Raw genomic sequence first — 20,005 nt, forward strand, 5'->3', positions numbered from 1 at the left:
AATGGCAGATGAAATTCAAAGTTGATAAATGCAAAGTAATGCACATAGGAGAACAGAATCCCAACTATACGTATAAAATGATGAGGTCTAAATTAGCTATTACCAATCAGGGAACAGATCATTGTGGACTCATTGTGGCTAGTTCTCTGAAAACATCCACTCAATATGCAGCAGCAGATAAAAAAGCTAACTGAGTATTAGGAAAGGGAAAGATAATAAGACACAAAATATCATATTGCTTCTATATCACTCCATTGTACACCCACATAGAATCATAAATCGTAAGACAGGAAGGGACCTGGAGAGGTCATCTCGCCCTGGCCCCTGCACTCATGGGGCATCTAGACCATCCCTGACAGGTGTTTGTCTAACCTGCTCTTTAAAAACTCCAATGATGGAGATTCCACAACCTCCCTAGGCAATTTATTCCAGTGTTTAACCACCCTGACAGTTAAGTTTTTCCTAAAATCCAAATTAAATCTCCGTTGATACAGTTTAAGCCCATTGCTTTTGTCCTATCCTCAGATGTTAAGAAGAACAATTTTTCTCCCTCCTCCTTGTAACAACCTTTTATGTGCTTGCAGACTGTTATCATGTCCCCTCTCAATTTTCTCTTATCCAGACTTGACAAACCCAATTTCTTCAATCTTCCCTCATAGGCCATGATTTCAAGGCCTTTCATCATTTTTGTTGCTCTTCTCTGCACTTTCTGCAATTTGTCCCCATCTTTCCTGAAATGTGGCACCCAGAGCTGGACACAATACTCCAGCTGAGGCCTTATCAGTGCGCAGTAGAGCAGAAGAATTACTTCACATATCTTGCTTACAACACTCCTGCTGGATTTTCACTTTTTTTTCTACAGTGTTACACTGTTGACTCATATTTAGCCTGTGGTCCACTATGACCCCCAGATCCCTGTCGGCAGTATTCCATCCTAGGCAGTCATTTCCCATTTTGTATGTGTGCAAATGACTCTTCTTTCCTAAGTGGAGTACTTTGCACTTGTCCATCTTGAATACTGTGTTCAGCTTTGGTTGCCCCATCTCAAAAATGACATATTAGAAAAGGAAAAGGTATAGAGAAGGGCAACAAAGATAATTAGGGGGATGAAAATAAAAAGACTGGGACTGCTCAGCTTGGAAAAGAGAGAGTTTGGGGGGATATGATTGAGGTCTATAAAATCATGACTGGTATAGAGACAGTAAATAAGGCAATGTTATTTACTTCTTCTGATAACTCAAGAACTAGGGACCACCAAATGAAATTAATAGGTAGCAGGTTTAAAATAAACATAAGGAAGTATTTCTTCACACAACGAATAGTCAGTCTGTGGAACTCATTGCCGAGGGATGTTGTGAAGGCCTAAATATGCCTGGGTTCAAAACAGAAAGATATATTCCTGCAGGGTAGATCCATCAATGGCTATTAACCCAGAAGGTCAGGGACAAAACCTCATGCTCTGGGTGACCCTAAACCTCTGTCTCCCAGAAGCTAGGATTGGACAACAAAGGGTGGATCACTCCATAAATTGCCCTGTTCTGTTCATTCCCTCTGGGGCACCTGGCACTGGCCACTGTTGGAAGACAGGATACTGGGCTAGAAAGACCATTCATCTGACCCAGTCTGGCTATTCTTAGGTTCGTATGAAATTTTTGAGGCAATGGTTTGTGAGAAACCCACGACTGACTCACAGGCGTGTTCATAGGAGTGGCAGGAAGAGGCAGGTGTCCAAGGAACTGAAGAGAAATCAAGAGTCCCTCTGACTTTGCTGAAAGGAAACTGGGAGAACATACCATCTGAACAGAATCAAGACAGCAAGCGTGAACCGCACGGTTTTTAGAAGAAAAAGAACAGGAATGTGACAGGTTATCTACAGAGGCAGTTTTAATCCATTTCCACAACCTCTGAGCTGAAATACTCTCCTATCTGCATTTATCACAGGACTGGTCAGAAGTTTTCCACCAATCATTTTGACAGAAAATTGGGTTTTTGGCAGAAAGTGTGATTTCCTCAAAATATTTTAATTTTTTGTCAACAAACAAAATGCCAAAAAAAATTGGGTTTTCAAGTTTTTCAGTTTTTCAGTGTAAACTCTGATCAAAAATTATGTGGTTTTTATTTTTTGTTGAAAATTTCTATACAAAACCAAAACATTTTCTGACCGGCTCTGTTTATAAACTCCATATAGTCTAGGACAGTTAGAGCTAGCTTAAACCCAGTCAGGTAACAAACAGAGAACAAACTATGTAACCCAGCTTTTCTAATTAGCGAGTGAAGTTTGGGGAGGAGCAGAAATATAGGTGACTTAAAAGAATGATTCCAGCTAAAGAAGAGACCCTTTCAGTGAGGACTTTATGGAAAGCCCTGGCATTCATTGACCTCGCAGTGACAATGTCAATGCCACCAGGAGTCCAGTCTTTAAGAGACAATTTATCTGAACAACATTGCCCTGGATAAAATCAACTGGTTTCCCTATCAGTTTCATGACTACCTATATAGCTATCTATGCAAGCACTTATACTGGGGATCATCACCACAGAATCTGAATAACTCCCAAGAAAGCACTCTTGGGGTTAAATGAAAGTGCTCAGTGAAGCAGTTTTTGAGAGGGGACCACAGACTATGCAGCGGGGAGCTTGGCAGGAGCCATGACTTTCAGGGAAGAAAGACTGAGGGACTGAAAACCAAGATGCAAATGCCAGAGAAGAGGAGAGGGAGGGAGTTGAAAGGTGATGAGGAGGTTATCAAAGAATGGGAATAAGATTAGATAGATAGATAGATAGATAGATAGATAGATAGATAGATAGATAGATAGATAATGGGAAATACCAGTGGCAAAATCAGCCCTTTGGTAAGTGGTGTATCTTCCTCACTGAGTTTGGTCCCTGACCTCTGCATGGTGACCAAGGTGGATAGATGAGCCAGCGGGTTAGAGACATTCCAGGATTTAATTATAGGCAAATGGCAAAGAGACTCTGTGCTCGCTAAACCACTGTACCTTGTAGCAGAATGTGTCTTGTACATAATTAACCTTCCCAGCTGTTCAGGAGCCAGCAGGAACATTTCCCCCCTGGATATTCCTCCACCCTTTTGTTTTGTTTGAAACAAACGATTGTACAAAGCAAACAGACCTGCTTGTTCTACCTCGTCCTTTCTGCTAAGTGAAGAATCGCATTGGCAGCAGCGCTGCTGCTCGTCCCTGCGTGTTCTCATTCCTACTATAACCTGCTCATATTTAATGGGCCTCCTCCTCTCAACACACTGGGGATTAACTGCAGAGAGTCGCTGTTTCTTGGAGAAAACAGCAGGCACTAGTTAACTCTGACTGGTCTCCCCAGTGTGAATGTTTTACTTTTATTCGGAGAACCCGTATCTGTTGGCTTCCATGCAACATTTCATTGTGCAATAGTTTCATTGTCTGTCTATCCATCTGTTTGTACTGGTGCCTGCCCATCCTGATATTATCTGAGGCCTCCCAGGGACACAGACTGGCATAACAGAGTCCCTATTGGACTTCACTGAGACGTCTGCCCTTTCCCAGGCTATGCTCGGGTGCTGAGAACAGCTACTAGGAAGATCCGTGGAATGGAAGGCCTATCTTCTGAGAGGAAACGGGAAGAGGCTGTCTTGTTTAGTCTAGTGAAAAGACAGCAGAGTGCTCTGGCTAAATACACTGGGTGGAGGTTAAATACCAGGGATGGTGAAGAGCTATTGAAGTTAAAGGAAAGGTTGGCTCCAGAACAAATGGAGATGAACTGGCCGTGAGCAAATTCAGGCTGGAAATTTGAAGCTGGTTTCTAATCACCAGAGAGATGAGGTTGTGGAGAAGCCTCCCAATGGGTGTTTGGTAGGGGGGAAACAACTGAATCAGTTTAAAGAGAAAGCTCTCCCATTGGTGTAGGAGTGCCTTCATTTAAGTGCTACAGCGGTGAAATTGTGCTGATGTGGCATTTAACGTGTAGACCTTTCCTCTAGCCCCTAAGTCCCACAGGCCTCTTTGAAAAGCCCAACTTGGGTTGACAGAAGCACAGACTGTTGCAAAAAAAACCCCAAATTTAAACAGTTTCCAGATTGTCCATGTGTGATGGGATCCCCAGGGTACAACCCGGAACTGGGGTACCACTGTGCCCCCTTAACTCTCCAGCTGGGCTGTCCCTGACAATGCTTTGCTAGTGACAAGCAGCAAACCCCTCTAGATGTTCACTCAGCCCAATAGCATGTGGAGACCCACATCCAACTAGCTTCCATGAATGTTCCCAGAGCCATTCAGGAATCACACTGAGAAAGGCACCAACCAATTCCCCCGCATCTCCCCAGCCTTGTAACCCAGAGCTGTACCATCTTGCCTTGGTCAGAAGCCTGACCAATGTAAGTTTATTACCCAGTCCACCCCTCCCTCAGTGTGGACAGGACATGCACCAGCCTTTGTACCCTGAGCTGAGATTTCCCAAGCACTTCAAGTGAAATACAGTTTTAGGTAAAATATAAAACAGATTTATTAACTACAGAAAGATAGATTTTAAGTTGTTATAAGTAGTAGGCTTAAAAGGTCAGAGATAGTTACCAAAGAAAATAAAAGATAAGTGCATAATCTAAATCTTAAACCTTATTACACGAGGCAGTATTTAGAACAAGGAATTTTCTCAGCCCACTGGATGTTACAGTTCACAATACAAAGGCCTCTCACTCAAGCCTGGGACCAGGCTCCTGTGTTGAAGTCTTCTGTCTCTCCAGCAGTCTTGTTGCTTTCAGCATAGGTGAGGGAGGAGAAAGGCCCAAGCATGATGCTCTAGTCCCCTGTTTTATATCCTTAGTTCAGGGGTCTAGAAGAGAGTTGCCCAGACAGGTCCTGGTGGGCTTTGCTGACTCACAGGGATCAAGTAAACCCCCATTGTGGTGGACTTGTACAACTGAGTCATAAAGTTGATTAGTGGCTTGTTAACACCCACTTGCCAGTAGAGGTTCTCAAACTTACAACATATTTCAGTGACAACAATATAGCAAAATCTCATAGTTTCATACACACTAATGACATACATGTTTGGATAGAACAACAGGTTTCAGCAGATCATGACCTTTCTTATGATATCTTACATGGCCAGCTCTGTATGGAATATCACAACCACCTATGAAGGATGAATATGGGGGTTACAGGGTACTATTTGGAAGTACAATGTGTCACAGCAGGCTCTCGTGTTTTCAGGGTTTCTGGTGAAAGGACTCTGTGAATGCGCCATAGTTGCCTTCCTGGTCATTTGCAGACAAACATAAATGACAAAGGACTTTAAGGCCTTTTGTTCACTTGCTCATTTTTGTCTAGCCCTTTTCATTTATTTTTCTTATTTAGAGCTCCTCTAGGTCCCTTGGAAAGTTTCATTTTAGAAGCTATTCTTTGGGCTCCCATAATTGAAAGTCTTTTCCACAGAATTACCTCTCTTAAAGAAATCTAAGTACAATCTCTGTTTGCATTAATTCATCTCCTGAATCTTTCTCCCTCCACACCAGTACTCTCTCTCTCTCCCTCTCTCTCTCTCTCTCTCTCTCAATGCCAATGCCGCAGAAAAAAAAGAGCAGGTTGTGAGCAGGGTGTGCTTTTGGCGAAAGATAAAGGATTAACGGATCGCAAGGCCAGAAGGGACCGCTGTGGTCATCCAGTCTGGCCTCCTGTATAGTAAAGGCCATAGAACTTCCTCCAAAATAATTCCCCAAGCAGATCTTGATTTAGAACAAATCCCATGTTGATTTAAAAATTGTTAGTGATGTTCCAATGATTAATTGCCCTCATTGTTAAATATTGATGACATATTTCTACTTTTATTTAAAAAAATGAAGGCTCAAAAATGAGGCTCAAAAATGAAGGCCCTGATCTCCCTGGGGAAGCATGACATTGGCAGGAACAAGTATCTGGTGAGCAAGCTGCAAACAAGAGGTTGTGAAACTGCGACTATCTCCCCCTGCAGCACCCCTGCTCAGATGAGTAGAGAAAAAGCACAGTCTAAACTACTGTGATCTCCTTGGGGCCTAGACCGTTCCTTCTATCTTCTCCGGAAAGAGACAAAAACAAAGCATTATAGTCCCATAGTAAAGTGCTACAATGCTACAAAGAGGAACAGGTGGAAAAGGCCTTATGCCTCCCGCTGGTGGATGGGATTCACAGTTAATAGAAATGGGGAAAGTGCACCTAGGAAGGTAACTGTATAAAGAACCGGGGTGATCAGGCTGTTGTTGCTGCAGGAGAGTTTTAGCACTGGGGTGAGATCGCCAGAAAAATGGGCCGTTTCATTGGGGTCTGTGATAAATGAAGGGGCCTCAAGAGCTCATCTGCACTCATGACAGGACTAAGTATTGTCTAGAACATCCCTGACAAGTGTTTGTCTAACCTGCTCTTAAAACCTCCAGTGATGCAGATTCCATAACTACCCTGTGCAATTTGTTCCAGTGCTTAACCGCCTGAATAGGAAGTTTTCCCTAATGTTCAACCTAAATCTCCCTTGCTGCAATTTAAAGACATTTCTTCTTGTCCTGTCCTCGGCATTTAAGGAGAACAATTTTTCTCCCTCCTCCTGTAACAACCTTTGATGTACTTGAAAACTCTTATCATGTCCCCCCTCAGTCTTCTCTTCTCCAGACTAAACAAACCCCATTTCTTCAATCTTCCCTCATAGACCTTTCATCATTTTTGTTGCTCTTTTCTGGGCTTTCTCCAGTTTGTCCCCATCTTTCCTGAAATGTGGTGCCCAGGACTGGCACAATACTCCAACTGAGGCCTTATCAATGTGGAGTAGAGTGGAAGAATTACTTCTCGTGCCTTGCTTACAACTCTCCTCTTTCCTATGCAGTAATTTCTCATTCTGTATGTGTGCAACTGATTGTTCTCTCCTATGTAGAGAACTTTGCATTTGTCCTTATTGAATTGCATTCTATTTACTTCAGATCATTTCTCCAGTTTCTTCAGATCATTATGAATTTTATTGCTATCCTCCAAAGCACTTACACCCCCTCGCAGCTTGGGAGAAGGAATGGTCTTTGCCCCAAGGAGATCAGCATGGTTTACACAGTGCCCTTTTCTACTCACACATGGAAGGACAGGAGAAAGAGGGTCCCTGGACTCCTAACCCTGCCCCGCTCCATGCAGACACCTTCTCTCCACCCTGCAAGAGTCACACTTCCCCATTAACCCACTCTTCTGGAGGGTGTGGGGCAGAAACTCAGGAATTCGTAGCTTTTAAGGTGAAAAAAGTCCATTCTGATCATTGTAAGCACAGCTGGTGCCCAGCAGAGGCCAGAGCAGGCCAGCCGGGGATTGGTGACTCAGCGCCAGCGCACTGCGGGCTGGAGAAGATTCCCTTTGGGGGAGCTCAGTAAAACTACCAGGCCCCACTCTCTCTGTCTCTACCCCAGCCTTGTGTGGCTGTGAGGCCTCAGCAAGGGAAGAATGAAGGACTGGGGAGCGAGTTCACCCTGCACTCATCCCACAGCAGTGGGTCCTCTCCTGTGGGGTGGGGCTGGACTCGGGTCCCCACTCCGGTACATTGGCTCTCCTCACTCACAGGTTTGCTGTGGGGGCTCCTCTCAGTGAGGGGGGTTGGATGTGCTTATTTGGGGGTGGTGCAACAGGGTTGGATGGGATTAAACAGGAGCACAGTGGAGTTGGATGGGAAGCTGAGGTGAAGGAGGTGGGGGCTATAGGAGGGGGTTATTTGGGGATTTCTGGGGGATTGGAGGGGGTGTGGGAGGGACTGGTGGGAACTGTGGACAAATCTCACAGCTGTATGGTAGGTAAATTGATTTCTAGTTTGGAGACCATCAATGTATTTGCTGTCCCAATTAATTCTCTGTGACCCTGTGATAAATGAAGGAGGCGGGGAGGAGCTCCTTTTTATGGACATCCAGCCACACAAATATAAAGTCCCTCTTGGTGGCTGTTCTCTGCTTGCTTTACCTGTAAAGGGTTAAAAAGTTTCCCTGGCCAGGTAAAAGAAAGGGAGTGGGTACCTGACCAAAAGACCCAGTGAGACTGCTAGAACTTTTTAAAATTGGAAGAAAAGCTTTCCCTTTGTGAGGTGGAGTTGTTCTTCGGAGAGCGGAGACACAGAGAAGGTGTGAAAAAGCATCAATCCATACGTCAAATGTACATATAGTGTGGTACAAATCGTCGGTAATACCCGGCCAAGCCCAAGAAGGATTGGACCTGCTTCTTTGACTTCAGGACAGGCCAATTTTGGATAGCATCCACTTTAGTCTGTAGGGGGTTGATAGTTCCTCGACCCACCTGGTGTCAAAGGTACATTACCCTGTTTAGGCCTATTTAACATTTTTTGGCCTTAACGGTTAATCCTACTGTCCTAGAAGACAGCCTGGAGGTGTTCCAAGTGTTCTGCTCATGAATCTGAGAATATGGCCATATCATCAAGGTAGGTGACTGCAAATTCCCCGAATCCAGCCAGAAGGTTATATACCAGTCTCTGGAAGGTGGCGGGTGCATTCTGCAGTCGGAAAGGGAGCACATGAAATTCATACAGCCCTACGTGGGTGAAGAAGGCTGACTTTTCCTTGGTGGGGTCATCTAGCGGCACTAGCCAGTACCCCTTAGTTAAGTGTAAGGTGGAGATGAACTGGGCATATCCTAGTTTCTCCAATAGCTTATCTGTATGTGGCATTGGATAGCTTTCTGGGTAATTAATGGCACTTAGCTTACAGTAGTCTACACAAAAGCAGATTTCCCCATCTGCCTGGGAACCAGAACCACTGGAGAGGCCCATGCACTCTCAGAGGGGCAGATTAAACTCATCTGTAACATGTCCTTGATCTCCCTTTCTATTGCAGTTTTGGCTTGAGGAGTGATTTGTTGCCCAATCATTGGAGTGCTCATTCACAAATGTATGTATCATGGCCCTCAAAGTCCCATTAAACTTCTCCACTAGGCCATTCATTTTAATGGTGGTAAGGGGTGGGAACCAAGTGGTTTACCCCATGAGCTTCCCAAAGAGATTTCATAGTCCCTGCCAGGAAGTTAGTTCCTGAATCCTCTTTTAGTCCTGGTGTTGCTTAGAGCTACTGCTTCCGGCCATACGTGACAAAATCCATGAAAGTCAGTATGTCCTGCTTTCCGCTGGGTGTCTTCTCAGGGAAAGGACCCAAAATATTCACAGCTACACGCTGAAATGGAACCTCAATTATGGGAAGTGGCTGGAGAGGGGCCTTGACCTGGTCTTGGGGCTTTCCCACCCTCTGGCACACCTTCTTCACAAGACCGGACATAGGTAGAAATGTCCTTGCCCATCCCCACCTAGTGGAATGATTTCCACAAACTGTCCTTGGTCCTGTTCACCACAGCATGGTCACTAGAGTGATCGTGAGCTAAGCTCAAGAACTTTTCCGTATACTTAGGGTATGTCTACACTATGAAATTATTCTGATTTTACAGAAGTTGATTTTTGGGAACAGATTGTATAAAGTGGAGTACACGCATCCACACTAAGCACATTAATTAGGCAGTGTACGTCCATAGTACCGTGGCAAGTGTCGACATTCTGAGCGGTGCACTGTGGTAGCTATCCCACAGTTCCCGCAGTCCCCGCTGCCCATTGGAATTCTGGGTTGAGCTCCCAATGCCTGATTGGGCCAAAATTTGTTGTTGTGGGTAAATGTCATCAGTCAACCCTCCCTCCGTGAAAGCAATGGCAGACAATCATTTTGTGCCCTTTTCCCTGGATTGCCCGAGCAGACTCCATAGCATGGCAAGCATGGAACCTGTTCAGCTCACCGCAGTAGTTATGAGCATTGTAAACACCTCGTGCATTATCGTGCAGTTTATGCAGAACCAGAAGCTGAAAAACCAGGCGAGAAGGTGATGGCAGCGCGGTGATGAGAGTGATTAGGACATGGACACGGACTTCTCTCAAACTGCAGGCCCCAGCAATGTGGACATCATGGTGTTAATGGGGAAAGTTCATGCCATCGAATGCTGATTCTGGGCCTGGGAAACAAGCACAGACTGGTGGCACCTCATAGTGTTGCCAGTCTGGGATGATTCCCAGTGGCTCCGAAACTTTCGCATGCGTAAGGGCACTTTCATGGAACTTTATGGCTTGCTTTCCCCTGCCCTGAAGCACAAGAATACCAAGATGAGAGCAGCCCTCACAGTTCACAAGCAAGTGTCAATAGCCCTCTGAAAGCTTGCAATGCCAGACAGCTACCGATCGGTCCGGAATCAGTTTGGAGTGGGCAAATCTACTTGCTGTCATGCAAGTAGCCAATGCAATCACTGAGCTGATGCTATCAAAGGTAGTGACTCTGGGAAATATGCGGGTCATAGTAGATGGCTTTCCTGCAGTGGGATTCTCTAACTGTGATGGGGTGATAAACAGAACCCATATCCCTATCTTGGCACCGGAGCACCAAGGCAGTCTGTACATAAAACACAATGGGTAGTTTTCAATGATGTTGCAAGCACTGGTAAATCACAACATCAGCATGGGATGGCCGGGAAAGGTTCATGATGCTCGCATCTTCAGAAACTCTGGTCTGTTTAAACAGCTGCGGGAAGGGATTTACTTCCCAGACCAGAAAATAAGTGTTGGGGATGTTGACATGTCTATAGTTATCCTTGGGGACCCAGCCTACCCCTTGATGAAGCCATACACAGGCAGCCTGGACAGGAGTCAGGAGCTGTTCAACTACCGGCTGAGCAAGTACAGAATGGTGGTAGAATGTGCATTTGGACATTTAAAGGGACACTGGCACAGTTTACTGACTTGCTCAGACCTCAGTGAAACCAATACCCCCATTGCTATTGCTGCTTGCTGTGTGCTCCACAATCTCAGAAGCAACAGTCAGCCATACCCAAAAGGCTCACCCAGAGCCTGAAATACCCTCAGGTGCACCAGCGGAGAGCGGTTCACCAGCAACGGAAACAACCCCATCACCTACATCGCTTCCAGAGGACCAAACCCAAGTCCACAGTCTGAGGAAGAACTGGTGACCCCAGCCTCAAGGGAACAGTTCCAGACTGAGCAAGAAGCAGATGACAGCCTTCAGAAAGCTTGGGCGGTGGCACGAAGACCCCCCCCACTGCCTCTCAGCTCTTCTAATCGATCCCGGTTTGTTATAAACCAAGGACTTTTATACAAGGAGATTCTTTCTGGTGGACACTGGGAAGAATGGCAGCCGCAAAAATAGTTGGTGGTTCCAACTAAGTACCGGGGGAAGCTCTTAAGCTTCGCCCATGATCATTCCAGTGGCCATGCTGGGGTGAACAGAACCAAGGACCGGTTGGGGAAGTCCTTCCACTGGGAGGGGATGGGCAAGGACGTTGCCAAGTATGTCCGGTCTTGTGAGGTATGCCAAAGAGTGGGAAAACCCCAAGACCAGGTCAAGGCCCCTCTCCAGCCACTCCCCATAATTGAGGTCCCATTTCAGCGAGTAGCTGTGGATATTCTGGGTCCTTTCCCAAAAAAGACACCCAGAGGAAAGCAGTATGTACTGACTTTAGTGGACTTTCCTACCCGATGGCCGGAAGCAGTAGCTCTAGGCAACACCAGGGCTAACACTGTGTGCCTGGCCCTAGCAGACATTTTTGCCAGGGTAGGTTGGCGCTCCGACATCCTTACAGATTCAGGATCTAATTTCCTGGCAGGGACCATGCAAAAACTGTGGGAAACTCATGGGGTGAACCACTTGGTTGCCACCCCGTACCACCATCAAACCAATGGCCGGGTAAAAGGTTTAATGGAACTTTGGGGGCCATGATACGTAAATTCATCAACGAATACTCCAATAATTGGGACCTAGTGTTGCAGCAGTTGCTGTTTGCCTACAGGGCTGTACCACATCCCAGTTTAGGGTTTTCACCGTTTGAACTTGTGTATGGTCAAGAGGTTAAGGGGCCATTACAGTTGGTGAAGCAGCAATGGGAGGGGTTTACGCCTTCTCCAGGAACTAACATTCTGGACTTTGTAAGCAACCTACAAAGCACCCTCCGACACTCTTTAGCCCTTGCTAAAGAGAACCTAAAGGATGCTCAGGAAGAGCAAAAGGCCTGGTATGACAACCATGCCAAAGAACGTTCCTTCAAGGTAGGAGACCAGGTTATGGTCTTAAAGGCGCAACAGGCCCATAAGATGGAAGCATCATAGGAAGGGCCGTTCACAGTCCTAGAGCCCCTGGGAACTGTGAACTACCTCATAGCATTTCCCAATTCCTCACTAAAGCCCAGAGTGTACCATGTTAATTCTCTCAAGCCTTTCTATTCCAGAGACTTACAGGTTTGTCAGTTTACAGTCCAGGGAGATGATGCTGAGTGGCCTGACGGTGTCTACTACGACGGGAAAAAAGACGGTGGCGTGGAAGAGGTGAACCTCTCAACCACCCTGGAACATCTGCAGCGGCGACAAATCAAGGAGCTGTGCACTAGCTTCGCCCCATTGTTCTCAGCCACCCCAGGACGGACTGAACGGGCATACCACTCCATTGACACAGGTAATGCTCACCCAATCAGAACCCCACCTTACCGGGTGTCTTCTCATGCCCAAGCTGCTATAGAACGGGAGATCCAGAACATGCTACAGATGGGTATAATCCGCTCATCTACCAGTGCATGGGCATTTCCAGTGGTTCTGGTACCCAAACCATATGGGGAAATACGCTTTTGCGTGGACTACCATAAGCTAAATGCGGTAACTCGTCCGGACAACTATCCAATGACTCGCACCGATGAGCTATTGGAAAAGTTGGGACGGGCCCAGTTCATCTCTACAATAGACTTAACCAAGGGGTACTGGCAAGTACCGCTAGATGAACATGCCAAGGAAAGGTCAGCATTCGTCACCCATGCGGGGGTGTATGAATTTAATGTCCTTCCTTTCAGCCTTCAAAATGCACCCGCCACCTTCCAGAGGCTGGTAGATGGTCTACTAGCAGGACTGGGAGAATATGCACTTGCCTTCCTCGATGATGTGGCCATTTTTTCAGACTCCTGGCCCGAACACCTACTACACCTGGAAAAGGTCTTTGAGCGCATCAGGCAGGCCGGACTAACTGTTAAGGCCAAAAAGTGTCAAATAGGCCAAAACAGAGTGACTTACCTGGGGCACCAGGTGGGTCGAGGAACCATAAACCCCCTACAGGCCAAGGTGGATGCTATCCAAAAGTGGCCTGTCCCAAAGTCAAAGAAACAGGTCCAATCCTTCTTAGGCTTGGCCGAGTACTACAGGCGATTTGTACCACACTACAGCCAAATCGCTGCCCCACTGACCGACCTGACCAAAAAGACCCAGCCAAATGCAGTTAAGTGGACTGATGAGTGTCAAAAGGCCTTTACCCATCTTAAGGCGACGCTCATGTCTGACCCTGTGCTCAGGGCCCCGGATTTTGACCAGCCATTCCTAGTAACCACGGATGCATCTGAGCATGGTATAGGAGCAGTTCTCATGCAGGAAGCAACAGATCACAACTTCCATCCTGTCGTGTTTCTCAGCAAGAAACTGTCTGAGAGGGAAAGTCACTGGTCAGTCAGTGAAAAGGAATGCTATGCCATTGTGTACGCCCTGGAAAAGCTACGCCCATATGTTTGGGGACGGCGGTTCCAGCTACAAACTGACCATGCTGCGCTAAAGTGGCTTCATACTGCCAAGGGGAACAACAAGAAACTTCTTCATTGGAGTTTAGCTCTCCAAGATTTTGATTTTAAAATTCAGCACATCTCAGGAGCTTCTAACAAAGTAGCTGATGCACTCTCACGTGAAAGTTTCCCAAAATCCAGTAGTTAAAAAGTGTTCTTAAAATGTAGAAGTCTGTTAGTTATATACTTAGCGGTATATGTAAAGGTGCATGTGTTGTATTAATCTGGTTATTTAAAGTTCTAGAAGGAAATTGCCGCCAGTGAGCTTCCCCACTGTCTGCAATTTGGGGGGGGGTGTCATAAACAGATAGCTAAGGGTTAATGTCTCTTACACCTGGAACGAAGAAACCTGGAACACCTGACCAGAGGACCAATCAGGAAACAAGACTTTTTCAAATCTGGGTGGAGGGAAGTTTGTGTCTGAGTCTTTATCTTGTATCTGTCCCTCTAGGCTATGGGAAGGATTTCTCTATTTCCTGCTTTCTAATCTTCTGTTTCCCAGTTGTAAGTACAAAAAGATAGGTTTGTTTTTTTGTAGTTACATGTGTGTAGTTGCTGGAGTGCTTTGAATTGTATTCTTTTTGAATAAGGCTGTTTATTCATATTTCTTTTAAGCAATTGACCCTGTATTTGTCACCTTAATACAGAGAGACCATTTTTTATGTATTTTTCTTTCTTTTTACATAAAGCTTTCTTTTTAAGACCTGTTGGAGTTTTTCTTTAGTGGGGAACTCCAGGGAATTGAGTCTGTGCTCACCAGGGAATTGGTGGGAGGAAGAAGTCAGGGGGAAATCTGTGTGTGTTAGATTTACTAGCCTGACTTTGCATTCCCTCTGGATGAGGGGGGAAGAGAGATTAGCTCTCGGTACTTCTGTTTTCCAAGGCTGGAAACGGGGAGGGTGGAATCCCTCTGTTTAGATTCACGGAGCTTGCTTTTGTGTATCTCTCCAGGAACACCTGGAGGGGGGAAGGGAAAAGGTTTATTTCCCTTTATTGTGAGACTCAAGGGATTTGGGTCTTGGGGTCCCCAGGGAAGGTTTGGGGGGACCAGAGTGCCCCAAAACACTCTAATTTTTTGGGTGGTGGCAGCTTTACCAGGTCCAAGCTGGTAACTAAGCTTGGAGGTTTTCATGCTAACCCCCATATTTTGGACGCTAAGGTCCAAATCTGGGACTAGGTTATGACACCCCCTTCCCGGCTCTGAAGCCGCAGAGCATTCATCCCGCGTTCCCCTTCCGGGCTCCAGCGCCTCAAAGCGTTCACCCCACATCCCTTCCCGGCTCCGACACCGCAGAGCATTCACTCTGCGTCCCCCTTCCCGGCTCTGAAGCCGCAGAGCATTCATCCCGCATCCCCCCTTCCGGGCTCCAGCGCCGCAGAGCGTTCACCCCACATCCCCCTTCCCGGCTCCGGCGCCACAGAGCGTTCACCCCGTGTCCACCTTCCTGGCTCTGACGCCGTTGAGCATTTACCCTGCGTCTCCCTTCCCAGCTCCAACGCCACAAAGCGTTCACCTCATGTCCCCCATCCCGGCTCTGACGCCGCAGAGCGTTCATCCCGCGTCCCCCTTCCTGGCTCCGGCGCCGTAGAGCATTCACCCCACATCCCCCTTCCCTGCTCCGATGCTGCAGAGTGTTCACCCCGCGTCCCACTTCCCGGCTCTGACACCGCAGAGCATTCACCCTACGTCCCCCTTCTCGGATCTGATGCCACAGAGTGTTCACCCTGCGTCCCCCTTCCCTGCTCCGATGCCACAGAGCTTTCAGCCCACATCTCCCTTCCCTTCTCCAACGCTACAGAGTGTTCACCCTGCATCCCCCTTCCTGGCTCTGACACCGCAGAACGTTCACCCCAGATCCCGCTTCCCAGCTCTGACACAACAGAGTCTTGCCTGTGTCCCTAGTCCCTGATCCTTATTCCTTGTTCCTGTCCCTCCCTTCCCCCCAGCAAACATGATTCTAATTTCCCTTCCATTTACTGTTTGAACCCAGTTTATATTGTAATATTCTCAGCTATATCTTAACCAATTATTTTACTGAAATTTAACTATCCAATCCTAACACATTGTAACATAATTCTCTAACCAATTATATCCCACTACCTTAATTAACTTACACCTACCAAAATTAATTATACAGCAGACAGCAAGAGAAGGCCCATACACAGGTGGACTGTGATTTTGATTCTTTGTTTTATACCCCTGTAACTAGCTAAGTGATAAAAATACACCTAAGTTCCTAAAGTATAGGCCTTTACAGGCAGGCCAGATTATCTGTATTCTAACACTCCACCCCTTTCTTTTTCTTTTGGGATCCCCTGGAAAAGCATAGGACATATGGTGACACATTTCCTGATAGGGCCAGACGTCAAGGTGGAATGTGTCGATGCTCCATCTGTCCCACTGCCCCTTATGCAGTACAATGCCCTGCACCTTCTCTCATACGGTCATACCACACCTACTCCAATTAGTGTTCCAGCCTTTCCCTTATAGTGGGCCCAAGAAGGTTGGGTCCCAGTTGTCTAGTACACTGGGAGGAGGGCCTATTACATTACTTATATTTGACAATTAGTGGCTGTACCTTGTGGGTCTGTGTTCCCCTTAACCACCGCAGTATACATCGCAAAATTAGCATACTTAACAAGAGGCCAATAGCCACAATAATCCCCAGTAATATTGTCAGCCCTGCCCATCGTAATATAGGCCAACATCCGAGCCACCACCAGAAACACTGCTTTGCCTACTCTGACAGGGTTAAAACCCTGTTAACGCCATCCTGAAGCGTATATTTGAAATGTGTCCAGTTGTTGGCAGTTGCAGAGAGCTGTGCCTGCAGGTTTCACAGGCTTTTGTCCATATCATGAGTCCACTGACTATTCACAGAAAAATGGGGTATTGTCTAAACCAGCTTGACCACTTGGTATGGGATTGGGTAGTATGCACTGGTTCGGTTGTTCACAGCAATGAGTTCCACAGATCCATTTGTGCACCGAAGTCCCAATGGCAGCGTATAAATGTGCATAAGTGTGCCAGAGGCTGCTGCACTTGTGTCCCCAAGTGTTGTGTACATTCCCAAACACCCCATGCTCCTAATGGCCCCCATTTGCAACAGGCCATTAATTCTACCCCTCCTTGAGGAGGGACACATTCAAATCTTGTCTCTGGACAAACAATTACTTAACTGAATTATTGTCCATTTTACACCATTCTATCCTCTCCATCTGTCTCCCTGTGGTTCCCAGCGAGCTCCTCCCTTTCTCATTATTCCCATAGGGCTCATGGGGCCCACGTTAGTAGCTATCCCATTCCAAGGTACCACAGTAACTATTACACAGGTGCTAGCCCCAGAATTGAGCATTTTGTATCCCCATACACACCTCCCCCTCCCAAGTTAGCCTTTTGAAGCCATGCTCCACTCATGTCACGAGGTTTTCTGTCCATTGAGTTAGCCGCAGGTTCACTTTTGCCACCCTTTTCCATCCCATTGTGGTTGCAGACAGCTTTTGTGCCCCTAGCTCATTGATTTGCTGCTGCAATTTCACATTTTGGCTCATCAGTTACTTAGTTACCCCATGATCCCTCAGACTTCATACACCCAACCCTGTGTTTCCTGCTGCCCACAAATCTCTTTTCCAGTGATAATTCCATGTATGTCTCCTCACGCACACCCCAATTAAATTGTTGCTTCAACCCTTCTATGTATGAACTGCAGTTGGGGTGTATCTAGTCCACCCATCATTTTCTGGGGTGCACCACCTATGTTATGGGACTGGAAAGACACATTGAAAAGTGCTGGTTGCACCCGCTCCCACAGTGGCTCCCATGCATTCACTTATCAGGAAGTATTTCCGGCTCCTAGCTGCAGCCATCTTAGATCAGGAGTCTTCCAAGTTGTCATCCATATTACCTGCAGGGGTTACATTCTGCAAAGTGGTAAAATTGTCACACCCAGCATCACAGGGGAGACTGTATGATGTGTACATAACAACTGCACGTCCAGGGAGTTTTCTCTGTGGAGGTACCATTATTATTACACATGGTAACATCACACCCTAACTGTGGAACCCCATAATCCAAACATCCCAGGAGACCAAAGGGTTATATGGTTTCTGGGCTCTCTGTGACAAACCTCATGTCCAAATGACTGTGTTTCCCACTGTCATTTCTGTCCATCAGGACAAGGGATGATCATAGGGCAGATTTGTAAAGGCATTTAGGTGCCTGAGGTTTCAGGTAAGACCCCTAGTGGGGGTTTTCAGAATAGCATCTGTTGATTTCAATGGGAGTTCGACACCGAGGCACATTTGGAAATCCCATAGTGTGTCCACACAGGGAGAGTTAGAGCCATAGGAATGCCGGGCTGGAAGGGACTTCAACAGTCCTACCCCCTGTGCTGAAGCCGCAAGAGGCATCTGTCCAGCCTGTTCTTAAAAACCTCCAGTGACAGGGCCTCCACAGCCCGCCTTGGTTTTGATCATTTTTGTTGCTCTCCTCTGCACTCTCGCCAATTTGTCCAAATCTTTCCTTAAGTGTGGCACCCAGAATGGGATCCAGCACTGCAGCTGAGACCTCCCCGGTGCCGAGTGGAGTAGAACAACGACTTCTCATGTCTTCCATACGACAATCCTGTTTACACACCCTAGAATGAGAGTAGTCTTTTTCGCATCTGCATCATACTCTTGATTCATGTTCCATTTGTGACCCAGAGGAACCTCCAGATCCTTGTCCGCAGTGCTGCCGCCCAGCTAGTGATTCCCCAGTTATAGCTGTTCCTGACTAACTCCCTGCGTCGACCTGACCTTAAGGGTGAGTTCAGCGCTTAAAGAAAGGATTCAGCTGCCTCTATTTGCATGGGAAGTGCAACATATTCTCCCCAAACTCGCAGCCTTGGATCTCTGGCTGGTAATAAAGTGCCAGATCCCCAGCATAGCTCCCTTTCAGTCAACCGTCCAACAGTGTAAATGGGCATCAATCCATTGGAGGCAGTGGGCCAGACCCTCCGCCAGTGTGAAGCAGCGTCACTCCAGTGAAGTCACTGTAACTCTGATTTACAGCAGTGGAGGATTTGGCTTGTGATTTACACCATGGGTTAGATTTTAAAAGCCGTGTCAAGGATTGTAATGCCCAATTTCCATTAAAATTGTTCTCTCTAGCCATTTACCTTCTTTATTTAACTAGCTTTGGACTTCTGTGGGCTCTAATAGACAGATACAATTATACAATATACAAAGGGATTAATCCCGTTATTAATTGGATTCATCCCTTTATTAATAACTGATCAGGATGAATATTATTAACCGATTCCCAGAAATATTTTCTCAGAAATTGAACTGAGTTCACATCCATCCAGACTTGCCTGAATAAAGATTCATTTGGAATTAATTGTTGTTGTTGTTGTTTTTCTTAATTACTCTGGGAACTGACAAAGGTTGCAGAACTAGGGCCTCGTTCTGCTCAGTTTTATCCACAGACTGTGCCCCTGAAGAGCATAAACACCAAAAAGATTTGAATTTGCCCTTGAAGAGCTGTGCGGAAGGGCGGTACAGTGGTTGGCATCCTACGTCCAGCGGCGGAACATCCAGGTTCTATGTATTGCTCTACCATGGACTTTGTGTGTGACCTTCGGGCAAATTGCTCAGTCTCTGTGGGCCAGATTTTCATAAGGATTTGGGTACATATGCTGCTTGGATGAATTTTTTAAATCCTGCCAGGAGCTAGATTCACTAAGGGTTTTAAGCACCAGCCTGACACCTTAGAGTATCTTCTGGGGAACCAATATTTGATAACGGGTTCTTCAGTCTAGCAGAGAAAGGTTCTAACACCATCCAGTGGCGGGAAGTCAAAACTAGACAGATTCAGACTAGAAATAAGGCATAAATGTGTAAGAGTGGGGGAAATTAACCATTGGAACAGTTTAACAAAGGTTGCAGAGGATTCTCAATCACTAACAATTTATAAACCAAGATTGGACGTTTTTCTAAGAGATCTGCTCTAGGAATTATTGTGGGGCAGGTCTCTGGCCTCTATTACACAGGAGGTCAGACTAGATGATCATAATGGTCCCTTGTGGCCTAGGAATCTATGAAACCAGAGAGATGGCAGATTTCTGTCCAAGTCCCATCTCCCCCTGAGGCAGAGGGGGGACCTGAGGCACGGTTATCCCATGTCCCAACTACATAACCTAACCACTGGGCTGAAACTTATGAGGAAGGTCCTCCTCTTCCCCACACTCCAGCCTGTCGTCGCCTTGTGTAAGCTCACCTATACAGGCCCAATCCATAGAGTTCAGGTGAGCTCTGAACATGCTTACCCAGCTGGGCCCCATGGGCAAGTGAGGCAAAGGCCTGGTTTTCCCCCCCCAGCTCATGCATGGCTCTGGGACTCAG

The 20,005-nt window shown here is 46.5% G+C and overlaps 1 protein-coding gene across 1 annotated transcript in view; it reads left to right on the forward strand.

Annotated features, from left to right (window-relative positions):
- Window positions 1-20,005, forward strand: part of LOC127031139 (olfactory receptor 10AG1-like) — a 53,534-nt gene that overhangs the window by 22,283 nt on the left and 11,246 nt on the right. The window lies entirely within an intron of this gene.

This window comes from Gopherus flavomarginatus, chromosome 11, assembly GCF_025201925.1.
Source record: "Gopherus flavomarginatus isolate rGopFla2 chromosome 11, rGopFla2.mat.asm, whole genome shotgun sequence".
Taxonomy (NCBI): Eukaryota; Metazoa; Chordata; order Testudines; family Testudinidae; genus Gopherus; species Gopherus flavomarginatus.